The 21,813-nt window shown below is 41.3% G+C and overlaps 1 pseudogene; it reads left to right on the forward strand.

The window, feature by feature from the left end:
- The first annotated feature begins 20,529 nt into the window (after positions 1 to 20,529).
- LOC126189325 (5S ribosomal RNA) lies at positions 20,530 to 20,647 on the forward strand (annotated as a pseudogene).
- Positions 20,648 to 21,813: the final 1,166 nt, after the last annotated feature.

Consider the following 21,813-nt stretch of genomic DNA (forward strand, 5'->3'; position numbering starts at 1 on the left):
CTGTCGATGAAGTGCATGCAGGTTCTGACAGTTGAACAACAGTCTGCCCAGTTTGTTCCATCAAATTGGTGACCCCGACATGTTACACCTGCGTAGTACCATACGATTAACGAGCATTTACAGAAGAGAATTACAAAATGACTCACCTGAATCCCGCCATCTCCACCATGAGCAGATTGGCTGTAACAGTACCACCTTTCTGGTCACACAGTCCAGCTTTGTGGTTTGTGCAGGTGGAGGCCAGTTTTTTCTATTCTGGAATTTCGGCAGACGCTACCAAGTCTGCGATGGTTGTAAGCCAATTTGACCACCAGTACGCCACAGAATTGCAAAGTGTAATTACCTCACCACCAGAGGCTAACTTCTACGACCAGCTTGAAGTAAAATTGATCCAGTGAGTTTCAGTATCGCAGGAAGAGCAAATCCATGAGGTTCTCACTCAGGAAGACAAAAAGACTTCGCAGTACTTGTGGCACCTATGAAGCAAAGTGGATGCGGGAACCATTCTGTACAGCTTACTGTGCGCAATATGGAGCAGTCGTTTGCCTCCACCTGTCAAAGCAATTCTAGTGCCGCAGTCTGACACACCAGTGAATGTTGTAGCAGAACTGGCCGATAAAGTCCAGGATGCGATGACACCGGCTCCTGTCTGCACACTTACTTACTTTCGCTCACAGATTAAGATACCTTGGCAGCCATGGTAGATTACTGACGCAGAAAATTGGCGAACTGATATGTCAATACAACCTGAGTAACAAAAGAAGCCGGAATCGATACCGCTGATGCTTGCACAGCAGTTCATCGATGACCTTCCACAAATGAACCTGAGCAGGAAGGTATCTGCTGGTATCACTGGAAATTTGGGGAACAAGCGTGCAGTTGCACAACCTCCTACTCTCACCCAAATGGCAACTGCGGTCGGAAGTGGATGCCTCCTCCAACTGCCGTTCAGTGTCTCTGTGCCTGTTTGTTAGTGGTCGGCGATCTGGCTGGAAATATTTAATTGACACTGAGTCTGATTAGTCTGTTTATCCATGGACTATGTTGCACAGGAAGCGACCAAATACATTATTCTCTGACTGCTGCAAACAACTCAGTCATAATGATGTACGGCACCCTGCACTTGGAACTAGACCTGGGTTTACGATGAACTTTTGTGTCGGATTTTACCATTGCAGACGTCGCCGTACCTATCATCAAAGCGAACTTCCTCTCCCATTATAATCTACTGCTGGACATGAAGTACTCACGCCTAGTTGACAACATCACAGGCTTAACAGTGCCTGGATTTCAGCGAAAGCAGCAGTTCATTCTGCCAAAGTAATACACGAGGTGAACGGTGAGCACATGGAGTTGCTGAACGGATTTCCAGCTCTGACAAGAGCCCTGGAGGGCCTAAGGAGGTAGAGCACGACACTGTTCACTATACAGAGGCGACTGACGGTACTCCCATGTCTTGCAGACCACGGCGTTTGGCTCCAGATCGTCTTAAAATTGCGTAAGCAGAGATCGACAGCATGATTCGTGAAGGTGTAATGCGGCCTTCCAACAGCCGCTGGTCCTCACTGCTACACTTGGTCCCAAAAAAGGATGATGCATGACGGACTTGTGGTGGCTACTGAGCCCTGAATGCCGGACAGATACCCAGTGCCATTGTTATGTGACTGTAACTATACGTTAAGCATTGCAGTCATTTTTAGCGTCCTGGTTTCTGCAAAAGCATACACCCAGTTCCTGGCAGCTGTAGGAGACATTCACAAGACAGCTATCATCGCTCCGTTTGGCCTGTTTGAGAGAAAATTTATAACTTTTGGACTCAGGAATGCTGCTCAAATATGGCTATGCTTAATTGATTCTGTGATACAGGACCTATCTTTTGATTTCGGTTACCTGGACGATGTTTTAGTTTTTTTGTCATCAGTAGAGCAACGTCAGCAGCATTTAACGTAAGTTTCTAAGCGGTTGAAGCACTACAGCGCCGTCCTGAAACCACCAAACGTGTCTTTGGCCAGCCCCAAGTGGATTTTCTAGGAAATAGGATAACAGCAGCAGGATTGCTACCACTGCTGGAGAAGGTGGAAGCCATCTCATGGTTTTCATGCCAAAATACAGCCAAGGAGCTGCGTCGATTCCTCTGTATATTAAATTTTTATCGCCGTCAGTTGCCACACTCTGCCGAGTTACAAGAACCTTCAATTGTAGCGCTCACCGGCCCACCGGCTTGTAACATTGACTGATAGCACGCGTGTGATGTTTGAAGTGCCCGAAAAGAGCATTACAGACGCCGCACTACTGGTGCACCCAGAGACTACTGCAGCTTTGGCACTAATGGTCGACGCTAGCCGGAATGCGATCGGCGCAACGTTGCAACAATGACGTAGTGACACATGGCAACCACTCTCGTTTTTCTCGCGCAAACTATAGCCCTCACAATAGCTGTGGAGTGCTTACGAAAGAGAACTTTTGGCTGTTTATGAGTTGTCAAATACTTCAGACCTCACCTGGAAGCGAGAGACTTTGCTACCTACACCAATCACAAACTACTAACTTACGACTTTAGCCAAAACAATGCGAACTGTTCGCCTAGGCAACACAATCAGCTAATCTTCATCTCTCAATTCAGCACCGACGTCCTGCACATCTCTGGTATCGACAATGTGGTATCCGATTGTTTGTCTCAGGTCGGAAACATTACTTGCATGATTGATTACGTCAAATTCGACGCTGCTCATTAATCAGTTCAAGAGCTACAAGGAATGTTATCTACAGGAAGATTGGCGTTGAATCTGCAACTTATCGAAATTCCAGGGAGCGATGTGAAACTGTATTATGACATAGCACGTCGAAACCGCGGCTGTTCCTACCAATTGGCTTCAGAAGGGACTTGTGCCACCTCAATATTCGATCAACAATCCGCCTAGTGACGAATCATGACGTGTGGCCGGGTGTATGGAAAGACTGCCGTGAATGGGCGAAATGTTGTCTTAAATGCCAACGCAGCAAGATACACTGTCCCATGCAAGTGTTGATGGAGAACTTTCCGATCACAACGGCCCATTCCAGTCACATCCACACCGAGGTCATTGGTCCACTGCCATTGTCCAACGGCCAATGCTACATACTTACAATGATAGACTGTTACACCTGCTGGCCAGAAGTCGCACCAGTGAACAACGTTACAGCAGAAACTCTGGTTAAAAAAAAAAAATAAATAAAACAAAAAAAAAAAAAAAAAAAGAAAATGGTTCAAATGGCTCTGAGCACTATGGGACTCAACATCTGACGTCATCAGTCCCCTAGAACTTAGAACTACTTAAACCTAACTAACCTAAGGACATCACACACATCCATGCCCGAGGCAGGATTCGAACCTGCGACCGTAGCAGTCACGCGGTTCCGGACTGAAGTGCCTAGAACCGCACGGCCACCGCGGCCGGCTAGCACAAACTCTGGCTTTCGCTTTGCGTCATATTGGGTGTCATACTTTGGCTGTTCCTTACACATCACGACAGACAGAGGACGGCAATTTGAATCTGACCTGTTCAGACAACTCGTGAAGTTCTGTGGCGCAATTCACCACAAAACGATGAGCTATCACCCAACAAGTAATGGGATGATCGAGAGATGGCATCACTCACTTAAAAAAAGCTAAAACTAAACTCCTTCCGAACAGGCCGTGAAGGCCCAACAGTACCGACCGGTCGCCGTGTCATCCTCAGCCCACAGGCGTCACTAGATGCGGATATGGACGGGCATGTGGTCAGCGCACCGTTCTCCCGGCCATATGTCAGTTTCCGAGATCGGATCCGCTACTTCTCAATCAAGTAGCTCCGCAGTTCGCCTCACAAGGGCTGAGTGCACCCCGATTGCCAACAGCGCTCGGCAGACTGGACAGTCACCCATCCAAGTGCTAGTCCAGCCTGACAGCGCTTAACTTCGGTGATCTGACGGAAACCGGTGTTACCAGCGCGTCAAGGCCGTTGGCCATCGTTCACTTAAGGCAGAACTAATGTGCCAAGACACAGAGGGGACCAAGGTCCTTCTCATGGTATTACTCGGTCTCAGAAACATTTTAAACAAAATCTAGACGCTTCTTCGGCCGAAATGGTGTACAGCAAGACGTTGAGGCATTCAGGAGAATTTCTGGAAAAAAAGGTCTAGTTGCTAGCGTTGCTAAATCTGGCTCATGGGGTCCCAGCTTCGATTCCTGGCCGGGTTGGGGATTTTCTCTGCTCAGGGACTGGATGTTTGTGTTGTCCTCATCATTTCATCATCGTCATCATCATCATTCGTGAGAGTGGCTAGATTGGACTATTTAAAAATTGGACTGTGTAAAAATTGGGACTTTGTGCTGGCACTGATGACCACAGAGTTGAGCGCCCCACAAACCAAACATCTTATGGAAACAAACTCTCTGTCACAACCAATGGATGATCAACCAGAATTCTTACACCAACTGCGAGAGAACGTTGCCCGAATCCGCCCACACCAGCCTCACAGAAGTGGTACAGCTACCACCTTCGTTCATCAAGGCTAGTAGAGAGGCTCAACCTTTTTGGGTAATAGCTCTCTACTCAAGTTTAAACCTCCTTATATAATATTACATTAGATTGGGATATGATTAGGCGGACTATCTTTTGAAATACAGGGTGATTCTAAAGTCACTATACATTTTGTACTTAAACAAATTTTATTAACCAATATGTAATGGCACGGCAGGACATAATTTCAGTACATTCCAATGTGACCACCTTGCTTGTCTAGGCACACTCCCCCCCCCCCCCCCCCCCCCCCCCAATGCTGTAGACCGAAAAACCCGCCCAAGTATATCTGGCGTAATCTCAGCAGCTGCGGCTCGAATCCGCTGTGTTAAATGTTCAGTGCTGCGGATCTTCACCTGGTATACCTTAGACTTGATAACCCCCCCATGCAAAAAAGTCTAAGGGCGTCAAGTCAGGAGAGCGGGCTGCCCACATCTGTGGAGAGGCACAACCAATCCATCTGCCGGGAAATTCTTGATTCAGATAATCCTGAACAATAATTGGCAAAATGGGGTGGTGCACCATCCTGTTGAAAAATAACAGTATCCATAATCCCATCAGATATCAACTGGGGCTCCAAAAACTGTCCCAACATATCTAGGTATGTGGTTCCAGTAACGGTTTATTCTGTGAAGAAGAAGGGCCTGTACACTGTTGCCCTCGTTATCCCTAGCAACACGTTCACTTTTGCTGTGTCCCGTTGCCACGCCTGTAGCACACTTGGTTGTTCGTCTGCCCATATCCTGCAATTGTGTCTGTTCACATGTCCACAGGTATGAAATGTAGCTTCATCACTGAACAAGACATTTTGCATCAAATTCCATAGCTTGTAGCAGGTCATGACACATAGCTTGTCTGGCTGTGTAGTCCTCCGCTTCAAGCTTATGTGCGACCTGGATATGGTACGCACTTTTGTGCAGCTTGTAACGAAAAACTCTCCATACAGTGGTTTGAGAAATACCAAGCTCCCTACTAAGTCTCCTGGTAGATGCGCAAGGGCTACGTGTGATCGCATCCTGCACTCTTTGCGCGGTGTCTGGCTTTATGGCCGGCCTCCCAGGACGTTCTTCATCTGCTACACTACCAGTACGCTGGAATTTATTGACGAGGGTCTTGATAGCAAGCCTGGTGGGGCCTGTTTTCCGAAATCGACGGGCAAAGTCTGTCTGCACCTGTTCATACGTCATTCCACGAAGAAGAGCAGAAACAACAGCGATTCGTACTTCTTCGGTTAGCATTCTGTCGTGGTACATGCCAGAATCAAATATTCCAATACTATATCACTGAAATGTATAGTGACTTACTATATAACTGAAATGTACAGTGACTTTAGAATCACCCTGTACGTTGCTGACTTTGATCGTTACATGTGACCACATTATTTATCCTTCGGATAAAGAACATAATTACTACTTTCTTATTCAAAATCTCACAAAATGAAATCCACAAAATTGTATAATATATACATAATTTACATAAAATATATACATAATTTACATAAGATCGAAAGATACCGAAGCTCCTTTAGTTCATAACTCAACGATTAACGCTTGCAAAGATTGTTTTCAGGATGAGTCAGCGATGGTAACTATTTCAAAACAGTTGTTACGATTTTCAAACAAACTGATTAATATATTTTTAATCAAATTAAATTCTAGTCGGAAATTAGCAATTTTTACTCTCGTGTTCTCTATCGATTTATCTGAGTGTTCCTCTCCCAAAAATAAATCATTTTATAATTCACTAAATAATTACGGTCAGTCACTGAAACTAACTACTATCTCTGTTTCGATTTAATCGGAACCTACAAATTCAGTTAAACATTTCTTTATTCCTTCATTAATGAACAGAGAACTAATTGTTTTTGTATCTCTATTAGATTCTTTCGCAACCAAGCAATGTTAACAGTGAGTTCTGTTTTGTTAATGATTTTCATTTTAAAAGTGTATATAACACCCTTCTTTCAAAGAAAACTTTCTTACCTTTAAATCTTGGGCCGAAAGAAGTAGACATAAACTACTACTTCGATTTACGCATGAGCATGAAGCCCGTTTGTTTTATTTGTTTCCTTCGAATACGATTCTCAAAGCGACGATTGTAAACGAGTGCCCGTTGACCCCACAAAGGAAGTTACAAGGAAATCTGCGCTGAAAAAGAGCTTACTTTGCCACCGCCACTGTAGGCCTTAACCTTGACAAACTGTGCAAAATTTCTCTTTAGGCGTTATGCTGCTCAGAAACCACCCCTTTAACTAACACTAAGTAGATGTGGATCACTCGTCACAATATTTTCAAGTGTACGATATCACCAGTCGTGATTTAAATTAATGGTTTCAGCGGGCATAAACTTACAAAAATTCAAATATACGGATCTTGGCAGTTTTTGTAGTTACACTGTGAACATGAGTTCCGCTAAATTAAACGCACTAGGGTCTGTCTGTATTCAATGAAACCAGTGGCGCATTCATTGCTCACTACAACTCCACACCAATAACTAGATATTGAGACCGTACCTTGCTCAGTGGTGTATTCCACAAACCACCAATTAATGGAATAACCTTTTCCGTACGAGAGCGTTACTCATACACAACCACTAGATATTCAGCTAGAGCTCTGTCGGTACTGTGCCGATCTTCTCAACGCACTTACTTTCCCCACTACATTTGTGACAATACCTGCTACTGGTTAACAACCCGAAATGAATTTCACTATGAAATATTTTATTACGCTTACCAAGATCTCCGCAAAATTTCACTGTCTATCGTGAATATTCTTCATTCGCTTCTATACTCCAAGGAACCTAAAATTATTCCTCCAATCGGAACATACTTCGTACAATTAAGGACCAATGCACTAATGGTAAACTAACATCCGATGATCACGACTTCAGATTGGGAACTCAACCACAACCAGATGGGAACTCGAGCCCAACCTGATGATTACTAGATGAGAACTAGCATATTAGATGTATGTGGGACCCTTTCGGAACCATTAAAACAGTAAACGAATGACTATCGTCATTTCAACAGTTTAGTTATTATTGTACTCGGCGTTCGGTGACGCCTCCAGCGGCCAGCTGCGATATGCTGCATGCTCATTGCTGCTTCCGACACTAGTTGGCTGGCGGTGCGACATAATTTCTTTACGGCTAGCGACGGCAGATTAGTAGCCAGTGGTCGCTAAGCCGAATGACAGCATTGCGCGTATCTCTCCTTTTTTGTACAACATTTAACAACAAAGTATAAGACACATATACTAATAAAAAAACGCCCCAAGATCCATAACCATGGACAGATCGATTCGTATATGAGTTGACGTGACTTATAGTAACTTATAGTAACAGTCAAACCCTTTCACATGTTACATCATACGACCAGATGTCAGGTTTTCATTGATTCACAGTCCAATATAAATGATCGTATGTCCATTGTAGTTGTAACTGACGCTGTGTTTGGGTCAACATTGGAGCACACAAGAGTTTCCTGCTGCGGAGCACCATTTCAACAATTTTCGCTGAACGGTGTGCTCCGATACATTCGTGCGTGGACCAGCATTATTCTGTCGCCAGATATGCCACTGATTGCTGCTTTTGCTGCCTTATTGAGCGGGCTCTCCGACCTTCACGTCTGCGATTAGGTGTGGACATCAACACCATGTTGCCTACACGTGATTTTGTTATCCTTTAACCAGTTTCAATGTACGCTCACGGCAGTAGCACGCAAACAGCCGATCAGCTTTGCCGTTTCCGAGATACTCGTACCCTGGGGCTGGTCCATAACTCTTTGCCTATTGTCAAAGACACTTCTTATGTAATTGCAGGTGGAAGGGGAACGAAGGAAAGGCAAGGAATTAATGACATCAGCTGCGTCGGGACTTCATGCGGAATCAGCGGCGGCGAGTGAAAATGTGTGCCGGACCGCTCTCTATTTAATGAAACTTGACATTTCGTTAGGAAATGCCATTTTACACTATTAGGCTCTCCGAGAACTGAACGACATTCACGAGAATATGGAGAGAAAAACTGTTATTTTATGTTAACTGAGCTAGAGTGGAGGAAAAACAGTCGCTGAGATTCAGTTTATGCAAAGCCAACAAAATATGCAGGCATTGCACCTCCCGTGGACGTGGGTGATCATCGGAAGTTGTCATTTGCTTTGATGGAAGTTTTATTCCATGCACAACCAAAGAGCCTGTATTAACAATTAACGTTACGTATTGTTGTTGTTGTTGTTGTTGTTGTGATCCTCAGTCCACGGAATGGTTTGATGCAGCTCTCCATGGTACTCTATCCTTCTTCATCTCCAAATACCTACTGCAACCTACATCCTTCTGAATCTGCTTAGTGTATTCATCTCTTGGTCTTCCTCTACGATTTTTACCCTCCACGCTGCCCTCCAATACTAAATTGGTGATCCCTTGATGCCTCAGAACATGTCCTACCAACCGATCCCTTCTTCTAGTCGAGTTGTGCCACAAATACATCTTCTCTGCAATTCTATACAGTACCTCCTCTTCAGTTATGTGATCAGTCCATCTAATCTTCAGAATTCTTCTGTAGCACCACATTTCGGAAGCTTCTATTCTCTTCATGTGTAAACTATTTATTGTCCATGTTTCTCTTCCATATCTGGCTACACTCCATACAAATACTTCCAGAAAAGACTTCCCGACACTTAATCCTATACTCGATGTTAACAAATTTCTCTTCTTCAGAAACGTGTTAAGTGTCTCATTTCCTTATCTAATTCTCTCAGCACCACCTGATTTAATTCGACTACATTCCATTATCCTCGGTTTGCTTTTTTTGTTGTTCATCTTGTATCCTCCTTTCAAGGTACTGTCCATTCCGCTGAACTGCTCTTCCAGGTCCTTTGCTCTCTCTGGCAGAATTACAATGTCATCGTCAAACCTCAAAGTTTTTATATCTTATCCATAGGTTTTAATTCCTACTCCAAATTTTTCTTTTGTTTCCTTTACTGCTTGCTCAATATACAGATTGAATAACATTGGGGATAGGCTACAACCCTCTCTCACTCCCTTAGCAACTTCTGCTTCCTTTCATGCCCCTCGACTCTTATAGCTGCCATCTGGTTTCTGTACAAATTGCAAACAGCCTTTCGTTCCTTGTATTTAACCCCTGCTACCTTCAGAATTTGAAGAAGAGTAGTACACTCAACATTGTCAAAAGCTTTCTCTAAGTCTACAAATGCTAGAAACGTAGGTTTACCTTTCCTTAATCTATCTTCTAAGATAAGTCTTAGCGTCAGTATTGCCTCACGTGTTCCAACATTTCTACAGAATCCAAACTGTTTTTCCCCAAGGTCGACTTCTACAAGTTTTTCCATTCGTCTGTAAAGAATTTGTGTTAGTATTTTGCAGCCGCGACTTATTAAACTGATAGTTCCGTAATTTCCACACCTGTCAATACCTGCTTTCTTCGGGGTAGGAATTATTATATTCTTCTTGAAGTCTGAGGGTATTTAGCCTGTCCAATAAATCCTGCTCACCAGATGGTAGAGTTTTGTCAGGGCTGGCTCTCCCAATGCTATCAGCAGCTCTAACGGAATGTTGTCTACTCACGGGGCCTTGTTTCGACTCAGGTTTTCAGTGCTCTGCCAAACTCTTCACGCAGTATCGTATCGTTTCTACTTCCTCTTCCATTTCCATAATATTGCCCTCCAGTACATCGCCTTTGTGTAAACCCTCTATATCCTCCTTCCACATTTCTGCTTTCCGTTCTTTGCTTAGAACAGGTTTTCCATCTGAGCTCTTCATATTTATACAAGAGGTTCCCTTTTCTCCAAAGGTTTCTTTAATTTCCCTGTAGGCAGTATCTATCTTATCCCTAGTGATATATGCATCTGCATCCTTACATTTGTCATCTAGCCATCCCTGTTTAGCCAGTTTGCACTTCCTGTTGATCTCATTTTTGAGACGTTTGTATACATTTTCGCCTGCTCCATTTACTACGTTTTTTATGTTTTTTTCCCTTTCGTCTATTAAATTAAATATCTTTTCTGTTACCCAAGTATTTCTACTAGCCCTCATCTTTTTACTTACATGATCCTCTACTGTCTTCAGTATTTCATCTCTCAAAGTTACCCATTCTTCTTCTCCTATATTTCTTTCCCCAGTTCTTGTCAATCGTTCCTTAATGCCCTCTATGAAACTCTCTACAACCTCTGGTTCTTTCAGCTTATCCAGGTCTCATCTCATTAAATTCCCACCTTTATGCCGTTTCTTCAGTTTTAAAGTACAGTTCATAACCAATAGATTGTGGTCAGAGTCCACATCTAGAAATGTCTTACAATTTAAAACCTGGTTCCTAAATCTCTGTCTGACCATTAATAATCTACCTGAAACCTTCCAGTGTCTCCAGTGTCCCCATTCCATATTCACCCACTACAGTTCCTTCTTTTCCTTTTCCTATTATTGAATTCCAGTCCCCCACGACTATTAAATTTTCGTCTTCCCTCACTGTCTGAATGATTTCTTCTATCTCATCATATATTTCTTCAATCTCTTCGTCATCTGCGGCGCTAGTTGGCATATAAACATGTACTACTGTGGTAGGCGTGGGCTTCATGTCTATCTTGGCTACAATAATGCGTTAACTATGCTGTTCGTAGTAGCTTACCCTCGCTCCTCTTTTTTTAGTCCTTATTAAACCTACTCTTGCATTACCCCTAATTGATTTTTTATTTATAATCCTGTATTCGCCTGACCAGAAGTGTTGTTCCTCCTGCCACCGAACTTCACTCATTCCCACTATATCTAATTTTAACCTATGCATTTCCCTTTTCAAATTTTCTAACCTACCTGGACGATTAAGGGATCTGACATTTCATGCCCCTATCCATAGAAAGCCAGTTTTGTTTCTCCTTATAACGACGTCCTCCTGAGCAGTCCCCGCCCGGAGATCCGAATGGGGGACTATTTTACCTCCAGAATATTTTACACAAGAGGACGCCATCTTAACCATACAGTAAAGCTGTATGCCCTTGGGAAAAATTGCGGCTGTAGTTTCCCCTTGCTTTCAGCTGTTCGCAGTACCAGCACAACAAGGCCATTTGGGTTTGTATTACAAGGCCACATCAGTCAGTCATCCAGACTATTGCTTCTGCAACTACTGAAAAGGCTGCTGCCCCTCTTCAGGAACCACACGCTTGTCTGGCCTCTCAACAGATACTCCTTTGTTGTTGTTGCACCTACGCTACGGCTATCTGGATAGCTGAGGCACGCAAGCCTCCCCACCAGCGCGAGGTCCATGGTTCATGGGGGGGGGGGGACTCTTTATGTAACATGTAATGTATCTGACTTGCTCTATTGTATACGACCAGAGAGAAGGAGGAACCAACATGTTTCCACTCCATCTAGGCCTGCTTGGTTTTGGGCGTTTAGTGGTACGCCCAGAACTCACTGTCAGTGACGATTCCTTTCAGAAAGGCATGCCCTTTCCGGCGTAACAGATTAAGTGGTCCTAGCTTTCATCTTTCGCTGACGTTTGTCAGGTTCTTAGACACCCAGCGAGCACTAACTTTAACGTGTCATGGACACGTACACCACACCATAGTAAATGTTGATCTGCTGCGATAACGTTCGCAGTTGCACAAGCCGGTCTTCCAAAACTGCTGCCTAAATCTGACTTTCTGCTGTGTTGTTGCTGTTACCGGCCACCCGGAGTGTGGCGAATCACTAAGATTCACGCGGCCCCCTTGGAAGAATACACACAACCTGGAGGCATTGCTGCGTTCCATACCGTTGTTCCTACACACGCCACACATGTCCCTGTGAATTTCACACATTTTATGCGCTTTGGCGCACAAATATCGAACTACATTAGGCTGTTCGTCACATATTAACGACAGCAACATGTGCGCCACGTTTGTTTGGTAGTTCTCTCGCTACAGCTGCACATGAAAACAAAATGCCCTCAGTGTCACTTCAAAATATATCGTTATGAAATTTCAGCATTCCAGCTGCAACACCAAGGGAGAAAAAAAATAAATTATTGTGAATTTCTATCCGAATCTTCCTCGTACGAATTCGAGGTACGCACGTACGTTTTGCTTTACGAGGTGGAAGAATTATCGGTGAGTTTGGAAAGGGAGACTGACGAGTTTGTAGCAACCGACGGACATCACGTTGACCGATCCACAAGAGAAACTGACTACAGCGCTGGGCAATCACGAGACACTGAGTATCCATCGGCAGCCCAGTAGCAGCTACGTGCAGTTGTTCAACATGACGTGACCGCAAAGCAGTCGCAGTTCACCGCAAGCACACAGTTTCGTCAGCAGGTGAGCTGTGATTCTTATAATTCTTTGTGGTCTAGTAAAACGAGACTACCTAGCAATGATGTGCAGGAAGCGATAAGACTTATTGGTAATTACCAGTGCGATGACAGCATATGCCTGTGTGGACCAGGAAAATGGCCGTGGAAGCACAAGGAATGTATATGATGATTTTATTTATGAAATTGGAGAACAGTATTAATAGGAAAATAAAAGACAGTAACGATAAGATTAGAAACGAACTCTCATTAGTGCGATACAATAATGCTAAGATTAATAATGAGCTATCACAATTGCGGGACATTATAATCAACTTACAAAGAAATAACCATGAATTAAGAGAGAAGCTCACGAGGTTCTGCTGTCAGATCTTGAAACTCACTGCTTTGTAAGAAGAGATACGTATCGACGCTGTACAGCATTGTGACTTAGTAAGTAAGGAGATGTATGAACATACTAAAGAACTGCATACAAACATAGTGTCCGTGAGTTTACGGAAAAGGAATGTAAAATTGTGAAGAATGAATTCAAAGAAGCAATGGGACGTATCGAATTATTAGAACAGGCAAGAGAAAATGGGGACACTATTTGTTCACATGAGATGATTACTAGTTTGGAGGAAAGAGTACAGGCGTTGGTAAATCAAACATTTCGAGAGATGGCAGGAAATTTGATTAGTTTCAAACTTTCCAGGGAACAGACTTCTCAACAAAACAGATAGTTTATACAGTTATGGGATGAGTTGGCTAGAACACCCCAGGAACCTAAAGAAAGTCACTGCACAAGAGACTCTAGTGTCACTAGTACATTGTTGGAAGAGTTGCAGTTAGGAAACGGCAATCTATATAGGATTTTCCAGAATTCAAATCCAGTGATGATCTACACCATACTTACTTCTTAGGGGCATTTTCTAGATCTTTACCACGTAAGTGGGAAGGTTCGAAAAAGACAGACTTTGCCTTAAGGTATTTGGTGGGTGACTCTGCGGAGTGGGGAAATGCTCACTCCGAAGAATTTGCACCTTGGGACGACTTCCAAGAAAAGTGTAAACGGAAATATTGGTTTCAAGGTAAAGAGGAAAAATTAACATTAGAATTGCTTGACGCTAAATATTATAACACTTCATGTGGCAACTTTAAGAAATGCATAGAATAGCATCTTACTCTACCGACATATTTAGACAAACCCATAGAAGAAATACGTTTAGCAAAAGTGTTAGTCAGAAAACTATGTTCGTAAAGAGAGTTTACGTAGAAAATGTGCAACAGGAAATGAGTTATTATCCTTTGTAGAAAGTTTAGATACGATGAATAGTGTGTGAGGGAGAATAATAATCACGATGATATAAATAGTGATAGTAACTAAGTAAATAGTAAATTCCAGAAAACGAGAGAAATAAACGTTTGTCAAGTTATAAAGTCTGCCTTTGGGAAGAATAAACAACATAACTGTAGGTCAAGAAATGACAAGCCCTAGATATTTGTTACCATTGCAACGAATAACAATAATCCACAACTACGAGCATTTGTACCATCGCAAACTATGGTAAGATGTGTTGATGTAAGATCAAATCCATACGTTGACAAGCTCGTAGCATTTATGCAAACACTATCTATGAAGGAATGGTTATTAGAGGAAAACTAGCAGAATGAGACTGGCGAAAACAGTAAACCTATAGTAACAGGAGACATAAATAATAAAATAAACTGATGTTCACATAGATTCAGTTATCCAAATTTCGCTTGTCTCAGAATCTTTGCTAGAGATATTAAAACAAAGAGCAGTGTATCCAGCACCAATGACTGGAGTGTATTTGTCGACATTACTTTGCAAAAGCAAAGCAAATAAAAGAAGAAGTACGATTTTCTTTATGTATAAGCAATTTTACGTATATGCACACCTTCTTAGTCGTGCCAAATGTGAACATACACTATTGTTACTTGGTACTAATTGGATTCTAACATCTAGATTAATATTAGACATCGTTGTGAAAGAGTTAAGGTTTAAATGTAATAACCGTAACAACTGTTGTATAATACCATTTAAGAACCAAAACTTGGTGGATAGGAAAATTACAAAATACCTTTAATTGCCACATTGAAAAATATAAATGAAGAGAATCCAACAAATTCGCAAGAAGTATTGCAGGCACAGATTAAAATGAAAGCTTATGAAGTAGATTTGCTAACTAATTCTCAGAAAGAAGATGTGTATAAGATAAGGACACAATATGATAAAGTATTTACAGACAAATCAGGAATACTAGGAGATTACATATGTAATTTTGCAAACCATACCCAATGCCCTTGGGTACTCACCCAGCAGTAAAAGAAGGACTAGATAAAATGATTGAAAATAATAATGTGGACTTTAGCCTTGGAGTTTACAATAATCCATTGTTGGTGATACCTAAAGCTACAGGAGAAGTCCATTTAGAGCTGAAAGCTCGAACACTAAACAAACATATAGAAACGGAAAGTGACTCACTGGTTAGTATTGGTGCAATTTTAGCGAAATTCGAACAATCAAGATACTTTATTTCAGTGTACCTGACCGTGTGATACTGGCAGGTGACACTTGGTGAAGCTTCTAGGAAATTTACAGCTTTTGTTTACATGAAAGTCCTAACAATTTAAAGTTTTGCAATTTGCTCTGAACATTTCAGTATCAATACTCATTAGAGCTCTAGGTGCGGCATTAGGAAAGTAACTCTTACAAGATCTAATCATCAATGTAGGTGACATATTGTTGGTACCCAAAACTTAGGAGGAACATTGTACTCTACTTACAAGAACTTTGGACAGGTTTCAAACAAAAGGCATTACGATTAAGGAATCCAGGTCACATTTCAGCAGGGAAGATGTAAAATTTTTATGATATCTGGTTTGGATAAATGGAATAAAAGATGATACAGAGCAGATTCATGTAATCCAAGATTATGCTAGAGGTGTTTTATTGCCGCTATATTCACGGTTAACCTATGAATGATACACGTTTGTGAAAATTTCTTAAGCAAAGATCGAAATCCGTTTGGGGAGACGAGGAATCAGAAGCTTTTAACAACATTAAATTAGAATTAATGAATGCATCTATTTTGAAATACCCATGTATGGATAAACCATTTAAATTTAATACTGATGCTTTGGAATATAGAGTGACTTGTGAACTGTTTCCAGGTGAATGGGACACTACTACAGAAGAAAATTACGCACTAGTGTTTGCCAGTAGAGCTCTGCCCAAACAAGAATTAAATTATACAACAACAGAGAAAGAGATATTAGCCACAGTCTGGAGCATACAAAAATTACAAACTTCGGTATGGGGATCCAAAATAGTTATGTATATTGATCATTAAACTCTAGCATTTCTCGTGGAAAGTAGTTTATTACATAGGAGACTGATATGGTGGGTTTTATTCTTACAAGACTACCAGATCGCATTTAATTACGTAAAAGGTACAAAAAATGTATTTCCTGATGCCTATCACGTCTTCCATTGGGAATAAACGATATGCTACGGACAGAAGGTCCTGGAGTTACTCAGAATTTAAATTTTTTAACGTAAGTTCACTAACAATGAAGTACAGAATTTAGCCTTACACGTAAAGAAGGATATAGCTGACGATTCATATTTTAAAGATAAGTGGTTGTGTTTAAACAAGAAATACCAAAGATGATAGAAAATCACGATGGATGGTTCATAAAGATGTGTTATTCTGGAAGATGAAGAGAATAAAGTTCAAACGGAAACTATGTATATCTTCCACAGTAGAATTAGACCTCAATTCATTTACTGGCGATGGATATGGTACCTTTTGGAGTACAGTCGTGCATAAAGCATATGGTAAAATACCATTATTCTAAGAACTTAAGTTGAAAAGTATTAACGATAGTAGGAACCTGTGGAGCGTGTCAAGAAATGAGGAAGGCAATCGAGCTGTAGTATTTAAGTTAAATTCTATAATACCTAAGGAACTTCACGACCTTGCTGCAGTGGATTTTTTGGTCAACTTCCAGCAGGCAGGCGTGGCGTAACATACATATTTGTGCTAGTGGCGTGCTGGTTCAAATATATTAAACTGTAACTTATCAAACATGCAAATGCTGAAACAGTAATTCGCTGTTTGAGAGAATATTTCATAGGTATGAGAAATCCATACAGATTACTGACTGATTATGATACACAATTTATCAGTCAGGCATTAAAAAAATTTTAGCCTGGGAACAATAAAACATTTAGCAATTTCTAAATGTCACCCCAAAAGTAGTCCCTGTGAACGAACACTAAAGGAGATTTCGAGTCTATGTAGAACATATTGTTCAACAAAACGTACATCTTGGACACCTTGATCACAAATAATTCCTGTATTTCAGGTGTTGCTTAATGAATTACTGAACATGACAACACAATTATCACCTGTAGAGGTAATGAATAAATCTTTCATAGGAGGACTATTATTAAAAATATTTAGTTGGCATAAAGGGAAAGAATTAACTACAGATGAAGCACAGAAGTGAGTAGAGGACAACATAGAATATAATGTGCAACAACATTTGCGGCAACAGAACGATATTGCCCAGGTACCTGTTATGGAACACCCTCTGAAGACCCATTTAAGCTTCAGATATGCAAATAAAAGATTGTCAAATATTCGAATATTGCAATTTGGTTCTAATTATGATGTGCACTACACAACAGTTAATAAGAAAGTTCTGGTTAGAAGCCAAATAGAAAGCTCATGAGTACATCAGATTCAAGCGTACTTAATATCCAGACTCTTTAACTGGTAGGAATATTTTTTGTTAAGATTGAAGCAACTAATTAGCTAAATTCTTTAATGACTACCAATATTCACTAGAATTTATATTTTCCTTATATTCTGTTTGCGTTGCATGCATAATCTCATCGAAGTTTGCAGTATATGACAGAAACGTAAAATAATTGCAACATTGTTTGTAACTAAAGAGAAATTATGCAGTATTTTATTACAAATGTGAACATATACTGATTTTCAGCCCTAGCAGTAATTTTGAACTATAGGGCTACTATTAAATGAGAGCATATTTAACTCCAATTTATGTTAGAAAAAGATACAATTTGTATTTTGCTCGTAAATTAATCAAATGTAATTAACACTATTAATTTCTACATATTATCTTGTTTCATGCATCTAAATTGTTTATTTCACCAACTACCTACACATACTCATCAGGAAATAACATACCTAAATTACACTGCTGTAACATTACTGCTGGGACTATGAGTAAATACAATTATTTAAAACCGCTAAATACCAATGTTCAATTTGAAATCTCGTTGAGTAGATGGTTCCTCTACCAGGTACAAAACACGATGTGGTTGTACAAAAAATTTAGACTGGAATTAATAAGAATGAAAATGTCAATAAAGTTCTTGGGTGATGTAAATTCAGTGGTAGAACTTAATACTCAACCCTTAGATCTCCGTATCTGCGTTGCTGCTGATGTCCTGTTGGCCATAATATGCTGCTGTCAGGAATTGTAGCAATCTTGCTACATTGTAGAAATCATCAGTGAAAGTTCAGGAGCTGCAATGAACTGTTTTATTACTGTGTAGGTGGTGTGCAGCAACGAACAGCTGGCGTTACAAACTGACTACATCTTGACAATGCTGTTACACGTCTATATATACTTTTAGCAACAGCCCGCATCTCGTGGTCGTGCGGTAGCGTTCTCGCTTCCCACGCCCGGGTTCCCGGGTTCGATTCCCGGCGGGGTCAGGGATTTTCTCTGCCTCGTGATGGCTGGGTGTTGTGTGCTGTCCTTAGGTTAGTTAGGTTTAAGTAGTTCTAAGTTCTAGGGGACTTATGACCACAGCAGTTGAGTCCCATAGTGCCCAGAGCCATTTTTTAGCAACAATCAATAGTATTGTCGGAAAATTACAAAACTGCAGTCGCAAATTAATACACAGAGATAAACTGTGGACAACCTAATTTAAGAACATTATTTCCTGATGAGCATATTAAGATAGTCGGTAAAATAACAATTTGGAAGTACGAAACAAAATAATGTACAGAAATTAACAATGCAAATTACATTTGATAAGTTTATAAGCAAAACTTAAGTTGTGTCGTTTCCCTAACATAAATGGGAGTTACAAATCAAACATGCTTTCATTTAATAGTAGCCACGTAGTTCAAAATGATTGCTAGGGCTGAAAATCAGTATATGTTTACATTTGTAATAAAGGACTGCGTAATTTCTCTTTAATTACAAATGATGTTGGAAGTATTTTACATTGACCATTGCAAACTTTGATGAAATAATGTATACAATGCAAACGGAATATAAGGCAAAGTAAACCCAGAAAGCCATAAAGAAAAGTGTTTTGGTAATGCAGAAATAGTGAAACGATATCATCCCAAACGATAACTAACTAAGATGGATTAATAATAATTTTAAGTGGTTTTTGCTTAGAATACGTTTGTAAATGAATCAACATTAAAGTAATCACCAAGAAGTTTCCTTGATGATTCACAGAGGAAAACAAATGACAAGGTATCGAGGAACCAAAGGTTAATGAATATATACATACGCACACACTGAAGAGGTACAGTGGTCACCGTCACACAAGGTAGAAAGGGAATGGGAAGAAAATAGATACGAGTACACGCAAAGTACAAGGAGGAGGCCTGAAGAAAATAGACTGTGAAGCGGTCAGGAAGACAGAAATGTCTGGTGGATAATATATTAGAAGAAAAGTTGGACGGTAGTGAGTCTTGAAGAAAAATAGCAACTGAGTGCTTATTATTAGGGTAATGGAGATATATTACGTATTTTGTTAAAGTAGACTATGGAGCTGTGTTGGGTAGGCTACCCCATAGACGAGAATCTACACGAGGTTCAGGTGGATCCATAGAAGAGGTGGAGGCAACCATATTTTTTTATGAGAGAAGGAGCCAGAGGTACATCACATCGCATTTTTATTTAATAATAGAAAGAGGACTGCTCCACAGAAAGATGGAGAAGCGAATAAGTTAAAAGTTAATGAAAGGGCAAATTCCTGAAGTAAGATGAAGTTTCGTCCAGACTAGCAGAATGAAGAAGAAAAATAGTAAATAATTTATATGACTTACCTGTTCTGAGCTTCATTAGCGGTATAACGTTATGTTCTGAGGATTGATCCTTATAGTAAGGCACTATAAGATAATCTTTAAAGAACTGCTAAGGTGCAGTACATTCCTGATGGTTCAAATGGCTCTGAGCACTATGGGACTCAACTGCTGTGGTCATAAGTCCCCTAGAACTTAGAACTACTTAAACCTAACTAAGCTAAGGACAGCACACAACACCCAGCCATCACGAGGCAGAGAAAATCCCTGACCCCGCCGGGAATCGAACCCGGGAACCCGGGCGTGGGAAGCGAGAACGCTACCGCACGACCACGAGATGCGGGCTACATTCCTGAGTTCTGTAAATAAGAAGCAAGGCGAAACTGATACGTGTTTGCTAGCAATCAAGAGACAAGAAACCATTAGAAACCGTAAAAACTTAGAATGAAAAACCTAGAGAAAAGACTGGAGTCTTGAGTAATAATACACATTTTAAAAAGTAGAAGTAATTTATTAAAAATGCATTATGGCAAAGTATAGAGCCTACATAACTATATTGAAAGGATAGAGTTGAACTAATAAAAGCAGTGAAGTATGTATTTGAAGCCAACGGCTTTGCCGCAGCGGTAACACCGATTCCCGTCAGATCAGCGAAGTTAAGCGCTGTCGGGCTGGGCTACCACTTTGATGGGTGACCATCCGGTCTGCCGAGCGCTGTTGGCAAGCGGGGTGCACTGAGCCCTTGAGAGGCAAACTGAGGAGCTATTTGATTGAGAAGCAGCTGCTCCGGTCTCGGAAACTGACCTACGGTCGGGAGAGCTGTATGCTGACCACATGTCCCTCCATATCCGCATCCAGTGACGCCTGGGGACTGAGGATGACACGGCGGCCAGTCGCTACCTGTGGGCCTTCATGACCTGTGCGGGAGGAGTTTAGTTTTAGTATGTGTTCGATAACAGTAAATTTCTGTACACTAAATGTAGAAATCATATGAGGTATTGTAGTACGCGTGATACCTTCCATTCGAGTTGGGGAGTATGTAGTGTAACGTAACATTTCTGCTACATTGCTAGGCTCTTCGAGAAACTGAAGATATTCACGTGAATGCAGAGAAAAAAATTATTATGTTAAGTTAGTTGAGCCAGAGACGAAGAAAACACTGTCGCTAGGCTTCTGTTTATGCAGAGCCACGAATATAAGCAGGAGTTACACCTTCCGTGGGCATGAGCGGTGAACGGACGTCGTAACTTGCTGTAGTGGCCGGCCGGTGTGGCCGAGCGCTTCCAGGTGTTACAGTCTGGAACCGAGCGACCGCTACGGTCGCAGGTTCGAATCCTGCCTCGGGCATTTTGTGTGTATTGTCCTTAGGTTTAAGTAGTTCTAAGTTCTAGGGGACTGATGACCTCAGCAGTTAAGTGCCATAGTGCTCCGAGCGATTTGAACCATTTTTGCTGTAGTGGACTTGTTAATTCGTGCAGCCACTGATGGAAGGTGATACGATGGCCCGCCAAGGAATGACCAAAGAGCCTGTACTAGCAATGAACGTTATGTAAAATGTAATGTATTTGACATACTCTACTGTATACAGTGTATACAGGCCAGAGAGACGGAGGAGCCTCGTGCTCATTGTAAAGTACATTGTATTAATGGTTAATCTGACAATACGTGGTTGTAATAATGGAACTCTGGTTAAGAATGCTTTACATTGCTTGAGGAGAGAAATGAGCTCTTTTTGCGGCTAATTCACAAAATCTTCAGAGAACAGGATGCGAGCATGGTGAAGACGATTATTTGTTGGGACTGAATAGCAGGACACCTCTACAAGATAATTTTATAGGCGACTGTAGTATCCAAAAGCTATTAGCAAACAAATTGAATCTACTGGGTGA

The sequence above is a fragment of the Schistocerca cancellata genome, chromosome 5, assembly GCF_023864275.1.
Source record: "Schistocerca cancellata isolate TAMUIC-IGC-003103 chromosome 5, iqSchCanc2.1, whole genome shotgun sequence".
Classification (NCBI taxonomy): Eukaryota; Metazoa; Arthropoda; class Insecta; order Orthoptera; family Acrididae; genus Schistocerca; species Schistocerca cancellata.